The sequence below is a fragment of the Ptiloglossa arizonensis genome, chromosome 2 (assembly GCF_051014685.1).
Source record: "Ptiloglossa arizonensis isolate GNS036 chromosome 2, iyPtiAriz1_principal, whole genome shotgun sequence".
Taxonomy (NCBI): domain Eukaryota; kingdom Metazoa; phylum Arthropoda; class Insecta; order Hymenoptera; family Colletidae; genus Ptiloglossa; species Ptiloglossa arizonensis.
Window position 1 is genome coordinate 18571451 of NC_135049.1, and position 20134 is coordinate 18591584.

Consider the following 20134-nt stretch of genomic DNA (forward strand, 5'->3'; position numbering starts at 1 on the left):
TTCGAAAATGGTTTTTCTCGACCACAGACCCATTTGGTACGAGTCCTCTTCGTTTACCTGGACATCGTCCAGTGAACGACTCTGTCCCACACGGTTACCACTCAAACGTCCGCACAAAGGGTTAGAGGGGTTGAGTCACGATGACGGTTTAAAAAATAAGGTAGCTTTAAGGAAATTTTCGTTACAGATAGATTTGTACAATATTTGATTTTGAATTGTTGTTACAAGCAAAATTGTTAAATCATAAGGTCTTCCCACGAATTAGGTTACCGAATGTTCCAACTATTTTATTTCCCCCTCAGCAAGGATATATAATATTAATCGAGGCGAACAATATCGGTTAGATGTTCAAATGGAAATCTATTCATTAGATTGAAAAATATTAAATTTACTTTAATTGGAAAAAAGTTCCATGTCTCAGAATTCAATGTTTTCGTGTACTAATTTTCACTATTTATCTCGAGTAATTTCAAACATCAATGGTCCCCTTTTTATTACTCTTGAATCGTAACCAGCACTTTTGAGTATTCTTTGAGTCGTTAGAGGATGCATTTCTGTACCGCACTTGTCTTTAAGTCGTGCCGTTAATTTTCAAGAAGTTTTAGCATCTTTCTTTATTATATTTATCTCTTCTCTTTCTCCGTTATTCAACCTTTTCCATCGACCACTTCACGGAGCATTCATTACATTTTCTTTACCAAAGAAACGTTGAATCACTCTCCGCGCTGTAAAGTAAATTTTATTAACTGTTTCTGCCGTATCAGAATAAGATTTCCCCCGTTCAATCAAATAAACCTTTTACTTTGCGTTTCATTTTCACAGCTTTTCGGTTCTCTCCATCAAGCACAATAAACATCGGACAGACAATAAATACAAAATCTACAGAGACATTCTAAGAGTGCAACATGACATTTTCTAGGAACAGTAAATTTCTTTCCACGGAAAATCTATTTATCATTTCTACGTAATAACACACTTGCTTAACATTCATTGCTTATTATACGGTTAAATTGTACGCTTTAAACCAGTAGTGATGGACTTACGACACGCGAGACAAATTGATTCGTTGAACAGTGTTCGTTTCATATTTAAAATTCGTAAAGGGAAATAATTTAAAAAAATAATTACAGATTACGAATGTTCTCTATTGAATGCACAGATTTCTCAATAAAATGGTAGTATGCTATATCTAACAACTTTCTAGTGTCTCTTACTTTCATAGTAGCTCTTACTTTCATAAAGTAAAATATTGATCACTTTATTGGAGAATTAAAAGAAACTTAAAGATTTAAATGTGATATTTCAAATGTTTGAAAACAAAATTTGAGATTTCTCTTTAGTATCAATTCTATATTACGCGCGCGAGGAGATTGCGTCTACAGTTGTACCGGGTCCTATTCGTTCAGGGGTCCACTACTCGGGCCTGATGACCCCTGAACGAGTAGGACCCGCTATAACTCGAGGGTCATTCTCTTCGCGCGCGTATCGTACATGTAAACATTCGACAGATATTTTTCTTCGTTCTTCTAGAATCAAACGTACCGTAGAACTCGACGCAATGATAATTTAAATATCACCGAATATTTCTGACAAATTTTCATCTGGCACGTGACACATCGCTGATAGTGTTCTATTATTCGTTTTTGGCACGCAGTCGCAACAAGGTTCGTTTTTATCGTCTAAAAAGTATTCGTTCGTTTCTTTCGTTATAAGGTCATTCGATGACGCAGTCAGATATTGTAAATAGAGCGGACAAATTTTGGTTATATCTGTACTGATAAATAAGGTAAAGTGCCAAGTAAAGTAGAGGGAGGGTAGACGCATAATAAAGTATGTGTGTACTCGTTGAATATTTAAAATCAATTTTAGTCGAGTTTTATCGAAAACCAAGTTTCGTATGACAAAATATTATTCTACGCTTTCAATTTAATTTTTTCGCGTAGAATCACCCCCAGACCGGTTGTATCATCGGTTACATCGCCATCACCTTGTGTATCTTTAAACGAGGGTTGAAACGTAAACGTATCGTTCTAAAGTCAATGATTTTGGGACTTGTAATTTTTCATACGAACGACCAACTGATAACATTAAACAATCACAATATGTATATTAATCCACTGATAATTATTTAATGGACGTACAGAAATATGTTACATATCAACAAAGACGATCGAAAGTTTCTAAAAACGTGATTCACGTTTCACTAACGATTCGCTCTCAAGGTAACGAACAGATCGAAACAGGTGGACAAAAGTCCCTGAAAAGAAACAATTTTTCGTTCTCGAGATACATACGGGTGTACGATTATTTCTCACTCTACCCTCGTGTATTATTCTCGAAGTTGTGACATATCAACAAAGACGATCGAAAGTTTCTAAAAACGCGATCCACGTTTCGCTAACGATTCGCTCTCAAGGTAACGAACAGATCGAAACAGGTCGAAAAAAGCCCCTGAAAAGAAACAATTTTTCGTTCTCGAGATACATACGGGTGTACGATTATTTTTCACTCTACCCTCGGTGTATCGTTCTCAACAAAGGTAGTCGAAAGTTTCTAAAACCGTGATCCACGTTTCGCTAACGATTCGCTCTCAAGGTAACGAACAGATCGAAACAGATCGACGAAAGCTCCGGAAAAAGACAACTTTTCATTCTCGAGATACATACGTACACGTGCTTGTGCAGGATTATTAATCAATCTACCGTCGCGTATCGTTTTCAAACGGGCGACGATCGGGTGCACCGAAAGTTTCGTAAAAGTTCCACACCTCGACAGGTGGCTCCGTGCGGTGAGATCTTTCGATACTCCACTCCTGTCTACCGTCCGACCACCACCACCGTTCCTCGTCACTACCACAACTACCGTGTCGGCGTGAGCGTCGTTTCGTCAGCAGCAACCCTGGCTGGCCTACGGTTAGCAGCCCCTAGCGAGAGTCCAGGCCGCCTACCGAGTGGCAACCCCCCAGCGTTCAGTGGTACCGCTTCCCTCGTAGCAGGCGTTACGCGCGCGTACCTCCGCACTGGGTTCTCCATGGATTTTCTAGCCCACGGGAAGTGTCGTCGGATCAGTATAACCCGTTTCCCGTCGTACCTCTGACGAATCCGTCGTTCGGTTCGAACTTGGGCACACGTTTGCCACTCGAGATCAAACGGTGGCTGGATCCGTGGATCGACTAATTACCTCGACAGTGTTGTTCTGCGACGTGCACCTCGCGCTGCGTTGTTCACGGATTATCGGTCGCGTTCTTCGCACCGAAGAACCGGTGTTCACGATGTAAGTTCTCGACCGCGACAACGGGACACCCTTTTCATTCCTCGATCGTTTTCGAAAGTTTCGGACGGGTTGGAAAATTTAAAAAAGAAAAATACAAAATAAAAAAATACGAAATGGGAGAATTTTCATACTCGCGCGACACTCCACGAATTTAACTCGATTAATTCTCTCTCGTCGTCGCGGGAATTGGCATTTCGCGCTTAAATGCAACCGATCGCGCACACAATACTCGGTCGCGTACGCTTCGTCGGACAGGGTGACATTTCGCGCGAGAACGAGAGTTTCGTTTTTTTTTTTTTTTTTTTTTTTGTATTTATTTATTCATTTATCGTTATCATTTTTTTCTTTTTCCGTTTCGATTTTTTCGTGGTTTCTTCGTGTTTGTTCCGTACGCACGCGGGATCGTTTCGTTCGACGACGGTCGTTGATCGGGAATCGGATTTTTCTTCGGAAAGTGGTTAAAGCGTTACTGTCTAATTGGCCGAATCGATTCCGTTGTAAGATAACGCGCCTCGTTGCAGCTGTTCCCGGCGGTTCCTGAAACGATTCTCTCGGACACTTGGAACCTTCGAAGGGATTGTTCCCTTGCTTCCGGTTCGGAACGAGAAAAACCGGATAAGGGAGTAACACCCTTGTGTAAACACCTTGCATTCCGCGATACGGTGAATCGAACGTAATTTCGAGCATCGACGACGGAAATATAAAAATTGACGAGAACCTCGATCGTTTCGCTCGTATTTACATCCCTCGATATCGTTCTAGTTTATATTCATCGAATTTCTTACAATTTCTTTATTCATCGAGCATCGTATTTCATCGTAATTTCGACGCGTTAGTAAGAACAATATCAAAATTTACGACAATTCTAATCCTTTCGCCGGCATCTGTATCCGTCGTATCGTTCCCTTACACATTTATCGAATTCGTCGCAAACCGAACGTAACTTCGTCGCGTTAGTAACAAAACTGTAAAAATAGACGAGAATTTTTATCGTACCGCCTCTTTTATTCCTCCTATCGTTCTATTGTATATTTATCAAATTTCTAACAAATCAAACGTAATTTTACCAACAACAAAGCTATAAAAATTACTCTATTAGTATTTATATACCTTCCGTTCTTCTTCTATTTTCAATCGATCAAACTCGTTAGAAATCGATCTATCTCGGGTTTTAACGTATCGAAGAAAATTGAAACCTCATCGAGACAATGTGTTAACGGTGATTCTTCTATTTTCAATTGATCAAAATCGTTAGAAATCGATCTATCTCGGGTTTTAACGTATCGAAGAAAATTGAAACCTCATCGAGACAATGTGTTAACGGTGATTCTTCTATTTTCAATTTATAAAAATCGTTAGAAATCGATCGATCTCGGGTTTTAACGTATCGAAGAAAATTGAAATCCCATCGAGACAATGCTTTAACGGTGATTTCCCGTTGTTTTTCAGCACTGGTTGTAAATCGAAAAGATCGTTGACCCTCTGCTGTCGTCGGTGTTAATCACCGGCAGCTTCGTCATGGAGGAGAGGATCGCACGAGATAATTGTTAGCGGACGCAACGGTTAATTTGGAGGGACGCGATTCGATACGAGATCGATACCGTGTTCTACGTAAACCGGTTTCGAATTTTTCCAACGAAATCCAACCCCTCTCACCGTCACCATCTTCCCCAGGTGCTTTCAAGCGGAAGAAGCGTATCTACGGATCCCAATTCGACGACGACGGTGAGTCCTTTTACGTTTTCTTTCATTTTTCTATCCTTCGCGAGAAGCAGCTTCCTTCGCTCCTCGAGACTTTTCTCGTCTTCACGAATTTTTGAAACTCGCTACCGAACACGGTACAACCTGCAATCGAATTTCAACGAATCACGCGATCAATACCTAGTTCTTCATTCGGTTTGTTACCCGGTAAACCGATGCACAATTTTCGGGAATATTTGCCCGGTTGCATTAACAATGAATTCGCGTTCATTGGTAAACATTTTCGAGCGAAGGCGGGTAATCGTTACCGTGGAACCGATTGTGTGCACAAGTTGAATTTCAGAGAGACAGTTCGTAGGTAGAAACGAGGACGAAGTCGAAGTCGAGAATTACGTGTTCTTTTTTTTTTTTTAAAACACGGTGGCAACCGGTGTTTGCAATTAACCGTTGTCTTTATTACCCCGCGGGCGACACTGTTTGCGCTTTTATTCAGTGATCTTTTAATCGAATTTCACCGAGGAAGGTAAGGACGAGTCACGTACGATACATTCGAGAATTATGATTGTTCATCACCGTGTGTAATCCGTTGAATTTTCATTCGAGAATTTTTGAAACGCGGTTACCACACCGTAAATATCCTTTGATGCCTCGGTCTTTACGGAAGGGAAATACGGGGTAAAAGTATAGATAGCTTTGTTACATAAATTTTGATCGTTCCTTTGATGAATAAATTCAACTTGATGTTCGTGGAAGTCTTTCTTGCGGGGAGAGAGAATTATTTTACGGAAACCAGGTACTTTATCGGAGCTCTTTTACCTATCGATATTGATTAAAAGAGAAGGGAGGTGTATAAACACGAATGAATGGATATTTGTTGAGGTAAATGTAACGATTTAAATGGTAAGCAATTTAAAAACGGAACCAAAAGGTAATATGTATATATATATAATTTTAACGAGGAAAATAGACGGTAGGTACACGTACGACGGTAGATATGAATTTATGTATAATTCAAATTTGTTTTCCCAAGGATGAGCTATCTTTTCTCAATCTCCATAATTGGAAATATACAGCTTCGTAAATAATTGAAATATTAGAGAATCTCCATCGTCGTTTTCAAATTTATTAACTCACGCGTATGGAAACGATTGGATAGCGAATGAAGTATTCGATGTATTTTTATATCAATGTGTAACGTAATTTTACGACTCGAGTAAAAAGAATCCATCTTCGAAGAAATAATTGAAATACGAGCTGGTAAAATGAATTTTGTTTGCTGAAACACGATGCACGTGCACCCGAAACAATTTCATCGGCAAGATTAATGTAGACAAGAAGTTGTTAACAATAAAATCGATTCCACTTATTCGGAGCCAGATGGTTGCGCATATGTTTTACGTTGTATATCTCTGATAAACATCCCGACTGATACGTTCGACACAATTTCGAGTAGTATTTCGTTTTCGGTTCGTAGCACATGAACATTTACGAGCCAATTTTCTCCGTAGGCGACAATTTCGTATTCATACGTAACAAAATACGGTTCTCACCTAGTGCTTTTTCTCCTGTTAACGACGCGATACAGCTTTGTATATTAATATCGAAATTTTGCATCTCTTTTAATCGGGAATCAATATTCTTTCGTTCTTACTTATCACGTTTCATGGTAAATATAATTTAAAACGAAACAAAGGGAGAGGAGTAGCAATTTTCGTGTTCTAATGCGATTTAAGGATAATTCTAAACAATATTAAAATATTGTTTGTAATTATAGACTACGTTTGTCGATCGTTTCGAGTCGAATATAGATCACAAATGTGGAAGATAGAATTGACGGTGGTAGAAAAAGTGGAAATTTTAAATGCGAGGATTTGGATAGTTTTTGGTTGGAGAAAATGTCTCTGAAAGTATTTGTGAATCGATCGAAGGAGGAACATGCAGGTAATAACTTGAGCAGTTGGTCCGAGCAAAGTACGCTAAATGAAAGCTAATTTATTCAGTGCATCAACATAAAGCTTGTACAGAAATAGCGGATTAATATGTATACGTGCAACGTCTCTAGCTTCTTTTGTGTCGAGCATTCTAGCTGTAAATGTTTTCTTTGCCAGATTAAACTGATATTTAAATTCACTCGTTAAATACGGCACAGTTACCCCATTTAAACGGTCGATAAAATTAGCTTAATATTTTTCTCTATACGATATTTTATGAAAGACCTTTTCAGAATGTAGGAAAAAATTAAAAATCAAGTTTGACTTTTTGCACGTAAACATTTCTCTTATCGCGAACAGTCTCTTTGATTTTCATCGATTAATTATTTAAACGTTATCAACCCCATCTCGGTTACACTTCAGCGATTTTAAAACAGAATCGATAAATTGTTAATCGAATAATTTATTATTAAAAATCTAAAACAAAATATACAAGAAGAAAACGATACTTTCTATTTCTTATAAATATTGTACTTTTCTTCATTCACTATTATTGGCTCCGTTTTAGTGTACAATTGTTTTTATTTTTCATTAGAAACTACTGCTATTAATTACTTCCATGGTAACGAACATTTGTAATTGTTATAAATTCTTTAGACGATTACTGCTAAACTTTCATTTAGTACTTGCCTCTGTGATCATTTTCTTTTCATATATTTTACATTCATTTTATAAGAAATAATAGAAGATTGTAACCGAAGATGGTTCAAAATAGAGTCGAAAACATTATATAATATTATTTCTACCGGTCTAAAAAGTGTTTGGATTGCTTCAAGCACCACATTCGAGCGACAGTTACGTAACTTTGATGAACTCTCTCCCCTAAACGAAACACGTGTTATTATTTACGCATTTTGAACGTGAAACAAAATATTCTCATTTGTGCTCCTCATCGTATTAACACAGTACATCGATTTCTGCAAGTTACGTATAAAAAGAAAACCTTTTACAGGCTCGAGAAAATTTCGATCACATTCGAGACAATCGAAACTTAATTCAAGGTTCGTTAATCGTCTCTTCGTTATTTATATGTTTCTACTGGAATTCGATCGATTCGGAAATTAAATACATCAAATTTATACTTGATATCCTCGAAAGTACAATTTTCAATTTATTTTAAATATTTTGCCACGGAAGTAACCACTGTAATCGCGAATTAACATACATAATTAAACAGTTTTCCTTCTTTGGAACGAATTTGTCGATATCGATGACAAATATCGATGAGTTAGAAAAATAATAAGTTGGTTCGCGACGTTGTTGACGAAACTAATTTCGATATCGTTCGTTTGTTGCGCAACGAGTTCGAAAGGTCTTGGAAATCATAATTATGATTCAGAAGTACTTTACTATATCTTCATGTGGAAGTTCTTCGGTCATTACACAGGTTCAGTTATCCCTAATAAATCATTCCTTTCATCCGTGAAAGGAAAAAGGGCGGTTGCTAATGTAAGTACAAGTTTAGCGAAGTTTTAATACCGAGCAAAACTTGCAGGGACGGTGACGGCATTTATCCTTTGGGAAATACCACATCGGGCACACCCAGATTTAATATAGTCTTTCGTTTCCATTACTGCATACACGCATAATCAAATGAAAAGAAAAATTACTTTCTTCTCGTTCAGTTTCACGAATTGCGGTTATTTTTATACTCGACCGTGTAACACCGAAACATGAATTGCTACCAATGCAATTTGAACATGTGTCGCAAAAATTCATCTAAAACATTTCGTATACCTTTTTCCTACTAATTAACAAGCCTCCAGAAACGGTACAAATTTGTTTGAAACATTTCTCGACAGTTTTTGTAATTTGAAAATCGTACACAGGTATGCATAAAACAGACTCTGATATAAGGGGAAGTTCAAACTTTAATGATAACAGCAACGAAATATCGCATAGTTCTTAAGTTGATCTATGATTATTATGTTGATCAACATTTGTCTAAAGATCACATTCAACGTCAGATAGTTCGTTATGTTCCTTTCTGAACCTCTTCAAAGATGTCCCAATGAATGTTTAGTTTAGCTATCGGTTGCAAAAGAAGAACGAATGCACATGCAGTTTTATGGGCACAGATACATGTAATATAAATGTACGTTGCATGTGAGAAATTTTAAGAACGAAGTCCGATTGAAAATCGATCAGTTGGTAGTCAATTTGTAACAGTGTCAAGGGTCGAGGGAAATCATCGAAAGTCTGCATTTTGAAGGGTAGTATGCAAGAAAGGTAGTATGTTCATAGTAATTTCAGCATCATAGTTGTTGCTACAGATTTATCATAGTTCGATATAATTCATTCAAGTAGCCATTAGATATTCGCATAGTTATTTGTTTAACTGAGAGAGACTTCCTCAAAAGCGATCTATCGATTTGCAGATTTATAATAGTTCGATGTAGTTCATCCAAGTAGCCATTAGATATTTACATCGTTATTTGTTTAACTAAGAGAGACTTCCTCAAAGACGATCTGTCGATTTGCAGATTTATCATAGTTCGATGTAGTTCATCCAAGTAGCCATTAGATATTCGCATCGTTATTTGTTTAACTAAGAGAGACTTTCTCAAAGGCGATCTGTCGATCTGTGGGTTTATCATAGTTCGATGTAGTTCATCCAAGTAGCCATTAGATATTTACATCGTTATTTGTTTAACTAAGAGAGACTTTCTCAAAGGTGATCTGTCGATCTGTGGGTTTATCATAGTTCGATGTAGTTCATCCAAGTAGCCATTAGATATTTACATCGTTATTTGTTTAACTAAGAGAGACTTTCTCAAAGGTGATCTGTCGATCTGTGGATTTATCATAGTTCGATGTAGTTCTTTCAAGTCGCCATTAGATATTCGCATAGTTATTTGTTCAACTAAGAGAGAACTTTGTTAAAAGCGATCTGTCTGGCCCTCTTAAGTCCGTGTGTTCCCTCTCTGCACATCGTTTGTTTTACTACCGCAATCAGATCGTCTCGTGCGCGCCCACAATTAAGTCGTAAACGCGGTCGAAACATCTGTCGCTAGCTGACGTCTTTCTTAACGACCTGGTTCTTACGAGTTGGGACCGAATGTCTGCAAAGACGAAGATTTTCTGTTTAGAGAAGTGGTTTCCAAGCTTTTTTGAAAAACACCACCCTAGAAAAGAGAGTTCACTTCTCGAGATCACACGAACGAAATATTTCACTCGTGTTCGTTTCGATTTGTTCACAATCGAGCGTATCGATCGAACGCTTTGCTCGTTGAGTGTAAAAAATTATTCAAAGGAAGACAAACGTTTGCCAAAACTTTCGCAACAGAATATATAATGTTTAGATTATTGTATATCGTAAATAGTACGGTACGAACAACTGTGTGTAGTTTTGTTAACTAGAAACTTAGAAATTATTATTCATTTATTGAATGAAAGATTGAGCGGTAGAAACAAAATATATTTAAATTGTACACGTATTCTAAATCGAAACTGTTCTTTCGTAACAAAAAATCAACATGCATTCTACTTACATCAGGACGTTACAAACGTTCGGGGTAATTGTCTCGCGATCAATGAAATAACAGAATGTTCCTGATTCGATTCTTTGTTATCTTGATTTTTCACGTAATTTTTTATCGCTTATTAACGATTTCATCGAAAGCGCGAGCTTTCAAAGAGATCCGTTTGTGCTTCGATCTCTACGGTTACTTATTATCGAGAAACGATGGAAAAAGAATTCTAGAAAACGTTCAAACCGAAGAAAACTTGACCGAACGCGAACGAATTTCGCTCGGTATCGCATGTACCGAGCTGGTAAATAGTATTTACTAAATACAGGGTGCTCTATGATTTCTATGCGGTACACGGAAGGATTATGGTGTACCTTTTGCGCACGTAACGTATCTGACATCGTGTACAGAGACGGGAACGTGTATTCCGTCCTTATTATCCGCATAAATATAAACCCCGCCGTATAATACCTTGCACGTGAGACCTTGCGCGCTTTTCAAAGAGGGATTGTTCGTGGCTTGTATGTACCTAAGGGTCTTTGAAAAAGCTGAACCGACCAACGATGTAAAAGCTCTCACTCTCTCCCTTAAAATCGACCCACGTCTACCACATGTTCGCAAAATTGAAAAAAAAAATAAAAAAGTAAGCAATACGTTCGATGTATACGACGATGTCTCGTAGCATTTGCGTTTCAATCGGTTCAACGTGAATTAATTGTCTGCAAACATGGTAATATTGTCTCGATCAATCAACGATGTACAAAATCCCAATTCATCTGGGAATGGGACGAGCTCAGCTGCGATGGAGAACGACCGACATAAATAAAGCCGGCGGTTTCCTTTGAAGCAATAATTTAGAATCACGTGAAATGTAATTCAATAGATTTGCATTCGTTTATGCAGTTAATGTTTGTAACGACACAAAGAAGGAGGTTTAAAAGCACTGTTTTAATGTTTTTCATTTCGATTGCATTTGAAAAATTATGGACTTCCTGTGAATGGAATTGTTTCTTAACGTTTTGAACATCTCGTTCAACGTCGAGTAATATTTGGTGTTGTTCTTTAAATAACAATACCATTGAAAGTTCAAGAAACGTGGTTTAATGTTTGCTTGAAATTATTTACAACTCGTATTACGTGTGTCGATAATTAATTCAAGAAGAGTAGAGAAATGTTTTTAAGAGAAAAAAAGTGAGTGAACTGCAACTTGTTATTGTCGATATTTGTGGATTAATTGTAGACTCTCAAAGTTTAAGACCAAGTAATTAAAAGAAAGTAGCACAACAACCAGAAATTGTTCAATTGTTCTACCAGATTTTAATCTAATCGTATTTTTCATCGAATACAATTCCAAAACTATTTTATACTCATTATACTCAGAGAATGCGATCAATGATAATCAACGTTCCGGTTGCGTAATTGTGAAATTAGATTAGATCGATTCTAATCTAAAAAAGCTAGCAACTAGGTGAAATACGTTTGAATTACCAGCTCACTATCGTCTTTTGACATACTTTAGTATTCATACAAACAGTCTCTCGAATGTAAACGTGCAATTGGTTTCTACATATATGAATCCAATTATAAGACCTACCAACCACTCCGTCAGTAAACTTCGCGAATGAGAAACGAACGATTACTTTTTAATCCGAATTGCGAATGCATGTGTGAAAAAATATTCAAAATCACCGTTGACGTCTTCAAACGATTCTAATATTGAAAGTTAGAGATCTTGGAGAACGTTGTACGCAATCGTGGTAAATAATAGTCGTCTGCGACCAATACCATGATTAATTGAACGATAACGTACGCACTCGATGCAAAAAAATATCGCATCACCGTTATAGATGCATTTAAACGTGTTACGAAGAAACATGCGTGAAAAAATATTCAAAATCACCGCTGACGTCTTCAAACGACTCTAATATTGAAAGGTAGAAATCTTGGAGAACGTTGTACGCAATCGTGGTAAATAATAGTCGTCTGCGACCAATACCATGATTAATTGAACGATAACGTACGCACTCGATGCAAAAAAATATCGCATCACCGCTATAGATGCATTTAAACGTGTTGCGAAGAAACATGCGTGAAAAAATATTCAAAATCACCGCTGACGTCTTCAAACGACTCTAATATTGAAAGTTAGAGATCTTGGAGAACGTTGTACGCAATCGTGGTAAATAATAGTCGTCTGCGACCAATACCATGATTAATTGAACGATAACGTACGCACTCGATGCAAAAAAATATCGCATCACCGCTATAGATGCATTTGAACGTGTTGCGAAGAAACATGCGTGAAAAAATATTCAAAACCACCGCTGACGTCTTTAAACGACTCTAATATTAAAAGTTAGAGATCTTGGAGAACGTTGTACGCAATCGTGGTAAATAATAGTCGTCTGCGACCAATACCATGATTAATTGAACGATAACGTACGCACTCGATGCAAAAAAATATCGCACCACTGCTATAGATGCATTTGAACGTGTTGCGAAGAAACATGCAAGCGCCACGAGCCTAGGAAGAACCACCCTCTTTCACGAACACGATTCGTGCATTAGTGTAGTGGAACGATATTTCAACGAGTGTATAACTGTCTGACAAGGAGGGCTCCCCAGGTGTAACTCATTTTTTAACGAGCTTCCTACACGGTGATAACGCTTGAAATACCGAAGTCAATGATATACGATTTTGGGGGCAGACGGTTAATAGTTTACGAGATATTTAATGTTAAAGATTAGACGCGCATTTATCTTCGGAGTTACGACTGTTGTTGACAGCTCAGGGTATAATGTGGCTGGTGAGGCTTGTCCGATTGCCAGGTCGACATTGTTTTTGGCACTGGTTCGACCAAACCGAGAATTATTTCTCAAGACGTACACTTCTTTCCTTTTTTTTTCTCTCTCTCTCTCTCTCTTCGTTACGTTCGAGTTGCAAAAAATTAAATTCTCGATGATATTGCGTTTAATTAATACTGACTTGGGAAATATTTATCACAATGACGTACGAACGACTCTAATGGACAGAGTTCGCTCCGTTACGTAAGGGCAAAGTATTATATATTATGACGTTCTTCTTTCTTGTAGCGAAAAGAATAAAATGTGAAAATTGTCAAGAGGGAATTGGAAAGATTGACGCGTAATGAAACAAATAAATCAATTTGATAATTTATGGAACTTCGAGCATTCTTCTTCGTTCAGTGACACCAATAATTACAATTATTGTAAGTAACTGATCTAGGTTTATCTGTGACGGAGCAATCTAAAGATTTAGGAACATTTAACCTGGACAAGACCAGTAACATGAATCGGTGTAGAATGGTAATTATTTCAAAAGTTTGAAATAGATTTCAGGTTTCAAGGATAGAATATATTATATTTATTAAATACGTATTATTGTATTCCAAAGATGAATCTTGGTTCATCAATCACCCGTATGATCGGAAGTAGCGTAATACACATCTTCTGGAAGTAATAAAAACGTTGAGGAACAGTACTCAAATGTAACTTTGTAACGTAACCACTTCAATAATGACTTCTCACCTTTGGCTACGTGGTTCATTCCCGTAAACACTTTATCATCCGTGCCCTACAAACTCTGCTTCGTTCTAGCCTTTGAGTTCTCCACAGAACGTTCGAAACCTTGACCTTTCCTATCACATCAACCCCTCCTCTCCTACTTCAAAAATTGTGTTCAGATACATTTCTGTGATCGTTAAGTAATTGAATTTGTCCCATTCTACCCGCAGAAGCTTCAAACGGGAAAATATTCTTCCTTTTTTTTGCGACTTTACCTACAGTATCACCATCTGCCCGATGAACCTAACTCACCCTTGACTCTGTATTTCGTCGTTGATTTGTCTCGTTCTACCCACAGAAGCTTCAAACGGAAAAATATTCTTCTTTTTTTTGCGACTCCACCTATAGTATCCCCATTTGCCCGATGAACCTAACTCACCCCTGACTCCGTATTTCGTCATCGCGTGTTCGTTGCGACGTTTTCGTTCCGTTGTTCGTCTCGAATCGTTCGGAACGACCTTCGCCCGCGCTTTTTTTTGTTCAAACGTTCTGTATAATAATCATGCGCGCAGCATTATCATTTAGATTGGAGGCTCTCGACTATCATTGACCCCGTCTGACGTTGATCTCGACGGATTTCAAGCTTCGCACGTCCAACGTTGATCTCCGATCTCGGAGATTCGACGCCTAGACGTGGCCTCATCTTTTCACAGTTTCTCGACTTCTCGAATATGTAGACCCGAGAGACTCGGGCATCGAGATAAAGAACCATCGTTGAGCACATTTTTTATCCATCTATGCGTCCCGACGGGATTCTTCATCGGTTACGACGCGAAAAAGGCTTCTCGTTTCCATTTTCGCGGCCACGTTAACCGAACGTGCGCTCACACCAACGATCGTAGAGCCGCGTGTGCGCGAGCCAGCGAGCTGAAACTTCCATCGAAGGTGAAACGGAAACGTGGCTCTCGTTTCCGTGTAATTTCGTTTTTGCATCGTTTCGAGTTCCGGAGCAACGAATTTCGTTAGCTCTCCCGACGCATCTCCCTTTTTACCGAGTGCCCCCGAAACCGTTGTATTCGATGGAAACTTTGTTCCACGTTTCAACTTCCGTTTAATCATTCGTTGAACATTTACGAAAGAAGACACGATCTCCTTCGACGACACGGACGACTTCGAAGTTATAAATTAATAAGGAGCAAGATTCCTTTCCCCGTTACCGTGTTTCTACCTCGAGACGGTTTAATTTTATTCCGGAGATTGTTTTCGTTCCTTCCTGAACTATGGAAATAGATTATTTCTTTTCGACGATCCGCTTTGTACCGTTGTTTGCGAACATTTTTCCCGTTTGGTGTTTCTTGCGTAGAAAATTGGTTAGGAGAATTTTGTTCCAAGTAAATTCAGTCGAGAGTCATAGATATAGGTTCGGTGTTTCGTTCACTGGCTCGGGGATTCAGGCTCGATTCTCCAGTCAAACGTTCCACGATAATCATTACTTCCACTAGATACGCCATTTCCATGAGAGTAGGGACGAATGAATTCGAAGTACTATCGAATCTCTATTAGACTTAAGCTACTTTCCGAAGCTTATGGAAGCTCCAATCTCGATATCGGATTGATATCTTTCTATGATACTTTCGTTCGAACGGATCCAGGATGAAAGGGGAGCCGTTTTACTTGCCGTGGATATGCACAGTGAAAATTACGAAAGTAAACACGTACGAACAATTTCAAGGAACACGGTGCACCAGTTGAATCGTTATTTTCGAAACGACGTTAAATCGAACGACAACTAACAGAATTATTTCGACACTGTCTGAAGGAAATCAATCGATTCAAATAATAATTACGAAACATTCGCAGTGAACATAAAAATTGTAAAGACAGCGAGACATATTCGTTATTATTATTTATCGCTGTTATTCGATATTATTTTACGCGTTATTTACTTATCTATGTACAGTAATGTAGTATACAATAATAAGAATAAAATTTTATTCAAAAGTATCGAATAATACCGATAAAGCGAATAATAAATATCACGAATGAAATTACACGAAAACTTTGAAGCTTTCGTTTAACGTTGGGATCGTGTAAGAATAATATTTACAGTAACGAAGATTTATTGCGATGCCCTCGATCTCGTCACTACTTTTATCGAATTGGACAAGTGGCGGGTTAGGTCTCTTAATTCGATTCTTTCGTTTGCTCGGCCTCAGCCCTCTATTATTGCGAGCATTTCTCAAACGAGCCTATTAGAAGGTTAAGTGATATTTGATCGCGTTGTTTCACATTGTGTCACTAACGCAAAGTGCTCGGTGAAATATGTAATAGTGATCAATTAAAAGGCTCGCGAACCAGTTAATTTCAAACGTGTCGAGGATCGAGAAATGCTTCACGACTAGGCGAGTTCCGCGCAGAAGTGTCGCGTATCGACACTTATGAAAAATTGAAAAATTCCGAGAAGAAGGAAATGAGTTCTGCACGAGTGGCGAACTATAGTATACGCCACCGATGGACGTTCACACGCCATTGCGCAATCAGTAGAACAATCGTTCGGTTCTTGATCGAATTGTTATTGGGAAGCGCGAAGCTGGTATTATTCGATCCTAAATTCCAAATGTAATGGATAACGCGAGTCAAACAACCCTTATTGTATTCTGAACCAGAACTCTGTCTAAAAGAAGTTTTCCTTTGCATTTGTTAAAGCTACGAATAGAATTCATTTAATAGTCTTTGTTGACAAAATTATTATAACGATTGAATCGTAAAGGAACAATCGTTACATTAAATACTCGAGAATATACAAATTTATTATCGTGGAATCTGATTTGAGACTCGTATTTTCCCAAACAGTCCCTAGTAGATCATCGTTTGATCTATCAAATTATTACAAAACATTATGAATTTTTTTCGTACATAAAGAGTATTTTTTCTTCGCATTTTGTACATAAAGAATATTTTTTCTTCACATTCTGTACATAAAGAATATTTTTTCTTCACATTCTGTACATAAAGAATATTTTTTCTTCACATTCTGTACATAAAGAATATTTTTTCTTCACATTCTGTACATAAAGAATATTTTTTCTTCACATTCTGTACATAAAGAACATTTTTCCTTTACATTCTGTACATAAAGAATATTTTTTCTTCGCATTCTGTACATAAAGAATATTTTTTCTTCGCATTCTGTACATAAAGAATATTTTTCCTTTATATACGAAAGTCCTCCATTTCTCGTAATAGTAAAATACCCCGTAGCAGCTTCATAACAATGCCAGACTTCTTCGCTGTCCATACTTCACGCGTTGATCCTGTCCTAAACTTTCGACAAATTTAAATAAATGTACACGCCTCGCATATTCGAGACAGAGATTCTCCTATCTCCGCCTCTCCTCATATCCAGCCATTTTTCTTCTCCTACGCCTTAGCTTTTACCGCAATACATTAAGGTGGATTTGGTGTCCAATGGCGAGAAATCTACGCGTTCTATTACCTTGCACGTTCGCTCCTTTATTTACATACACAGTAGTACCCCGATTGTTCCACCCTCGATTCTCCGCTTCCCAGATTATCCGACTACCTATTTGTAAAACAAAAAACTCATTCGCTGCAATAACGATACAACTTGAAAATACACATATTGCTTTATAGTCTTAAATCGAAAACGGATATCCTTTCGAATTGCTTTGCAATGTTCCAAAACATTGACCAATTGTATCATCGGTTTCCTATTTGTATTCTACTCAAAATTTAACTCGAGATTATTTAACACCAGATGTCACCAACCAGTAAAAATAACTGGTTTCAATTACTCTCGTAATAAAATTTACTTTAAATTCCAAGGCATTTTTTCCGAAGACATTTATGATTTTTCTGTTCTACGCATGCGATCAATTATATTATAAATTCTTCTTTTTCCTCGTCGATTGATTTTCTTTTAGATATATGTATATATAAGGTATACCTCAATATTACGAAATTTATCGGTAGTTCTAGGGTTAAATATGCATTAAATATGTATTATGTATTATCTAGTAGTATGTGTATTATCTAGTGTTAAATATGCATTAAATGCACGTATTTATCTCTTCAATTGTCTTAAGGGGAAAAGTCCCTCGATTTTCCGAGCTTTTCGATTATCCAACCAACCCTTCGCCCCCATTAGATCGGATAATCGAGGGTCTACTGTATTAAGACCTTGCTCGAGATGGTGTTGCTTTCTTTCTGTTCTCCTGTTTCTTGTTTGCGTCGGGACAGTCGCAGGACAGCCATTTAGGAAATCATTGATTGGTGTGCGTGAGCGTTGTCGCACACCCAAGACGCTGGTTAAGCAATACTAAGAACGGTTAGATAACTCGAGAGAAAGTAACTCCTATGGTGCCTCCAAGATCTCACCGTGGTTCCAATAGCACCAGGGGGCTCGTAAACGGTTCACGGGTTTTTGTATTCCTCCAGTTCCTCCAGTAATTGTCACGCAGCGATCTATACTGTCCAACGGGAACCACGATACGTCACTGAACTCGAAATGCTGACCAGCAGTGTCAGCGTTCCAGGAGTTGCTGACCTCGGGTCGATGACAGCGAATCTTGAGCAATCGTGTGTACAAATACACCTCGAGGAACGATCGAAAATTATCGTTTCACGCCCGTCTCGAATCGTTTAATCCTCGTTCGAGCGGCTTCAGGTCAATTTTGACCCGTGTAACGCTTACGTCACAGTTGTAAGAGCTTTGACCCGCTTTCGTTTTGCTCGCAGTCATTGAAATAAACGAATAAAGAATTCACGAATTCAATAACGTAAAACTTCGATCGCAATCCGTCCATTCGAACCAATAGAACTCTGGTTTGGGGAATGAACCCGGATTCTGGTCCTTCGTTCGAGGGTTAAACTACTGATAAAATTAGCTGTGCGTCGGGACACTGCAGATTCAAGAGTCCTTACTTCGGTCGACGGTCATCAATTAGGAGACACCGTTCGACCACCCCTCGTTGGCCTTTTCTTTCCAATATTTCGCGTCTTTTTCCTCGATTTTCCCACTCGTGTTTCTCTTCTCCTGGCTCTTTCTCGACAAGCATTTTGTGTCGCGTCCACAACTTCTTCTATTCGCTACGTGTTTCTTAAAGAAAAAGAAATCTCGCGTTACTTCTAATTTTCTTCACACTTGCTTCCACTTCTCCGTCAATTAGAACGAGTTTAACTTCTAAGGGAAGATACAAAATCGAAAGAGATCCTTGACAATTATCTAACTTCGCGAGATTCTCGATGATCATCCACCTTCGCGTTCACCCCTTTGCAATTTTGAACTTACGTTATGTATTTCGTCAAGTCACAAGGAACTGTTTTTATCGCACATTGCGTGCAATTTCATTTTCTCGTTCATCAGTTACGCGAGATTAATTTCAAAATATCACATCGGACGAGAAACATTTTGTCCGCGATTGGATTTGACGCAGAACAATTATCAATACGCGAAGCACGAGTAGAACATTTCGTGTCGCAATCGATCGAACTAGTCGAAGGGGACATTGAATGGAATCCAATAGAGCGAACGAAATACATAACGAAATACATACAAGCAGTGATTGGGATAATTTTTCATCGCAAATCCGAGCAACAGATTTCATCAACACCCGAAACATTATTGTGTCGTTCGTTTATTTGAAACGAAAGCTGTGGAAATTCTGAAAGATAAACAAATTAAAGACCGAGCTTCTCGGTGTACCAATACCCGCTTTCTAGTACGATTATTAACGAAACACGACACTCGAGACAGTAGAATATTAGGTTTATTTTCGAATAATTATATTTGAAACTTTCATAGGTCGAGACTCATTTTTTAAAAGTACAATTTTTCTCAAATAATTCATACGTAATGCATTTTTTTAAATGAAGAGCAGTTTGAATAAACAATATCGTTTTACCATTTTCTAATATTTTATCCAATACACTAGGTTAGTATTTAAATTTATGATCAATATCAGACTTTTTGTCAGTAATTGTCAGACTTTTGAAGGTTCCAAAAGCCAAGTTTACCTTTCGTCTATTATAATACGTATCGATTGATATTCGTGTTCAGGGGGTGGAAACTACCCTTAAGGTTGTTACGAACGAAATACTTTCTCGGTTGAGCATCTTGGAATTTAATGGAGAAGAAGATGTTGAATGTGGCGC

At 38.0% G+C, this 20134-nt stretch overlaps 2 protein-coding genes across 2 annotated transcripts in view; one reads left to right on the top strand and one right to left on the bottom strand.

Annotated features, from left to right (window-relative positions):
- Positions 1-20134, bottom strand: part of Sprt (PDZ domain-containing protein sprite) — a 145580-nt gene that overhangs the window by 47962 nt on the left and 77484 nt on the right. The gene's annotated exons all lie outside the window — the stretch shown is intronic.
- The window catches only part of LOC143143693 (uncharacterized), a 103475-nt gene that overhangs the window by 4639 nt on the left and 78702 nt on the right, over positions 1-20134 (top strand). Inside the window, exon 5 of the mRNA XM_076305266.1 lies at positions 4723-4998. The gene's annotated coding sequence lies outside the window, so the exon portion shown is untranslated. The remainder of the gene's footprint in view (positions 1-4722; positions 4999-20134) is intronic.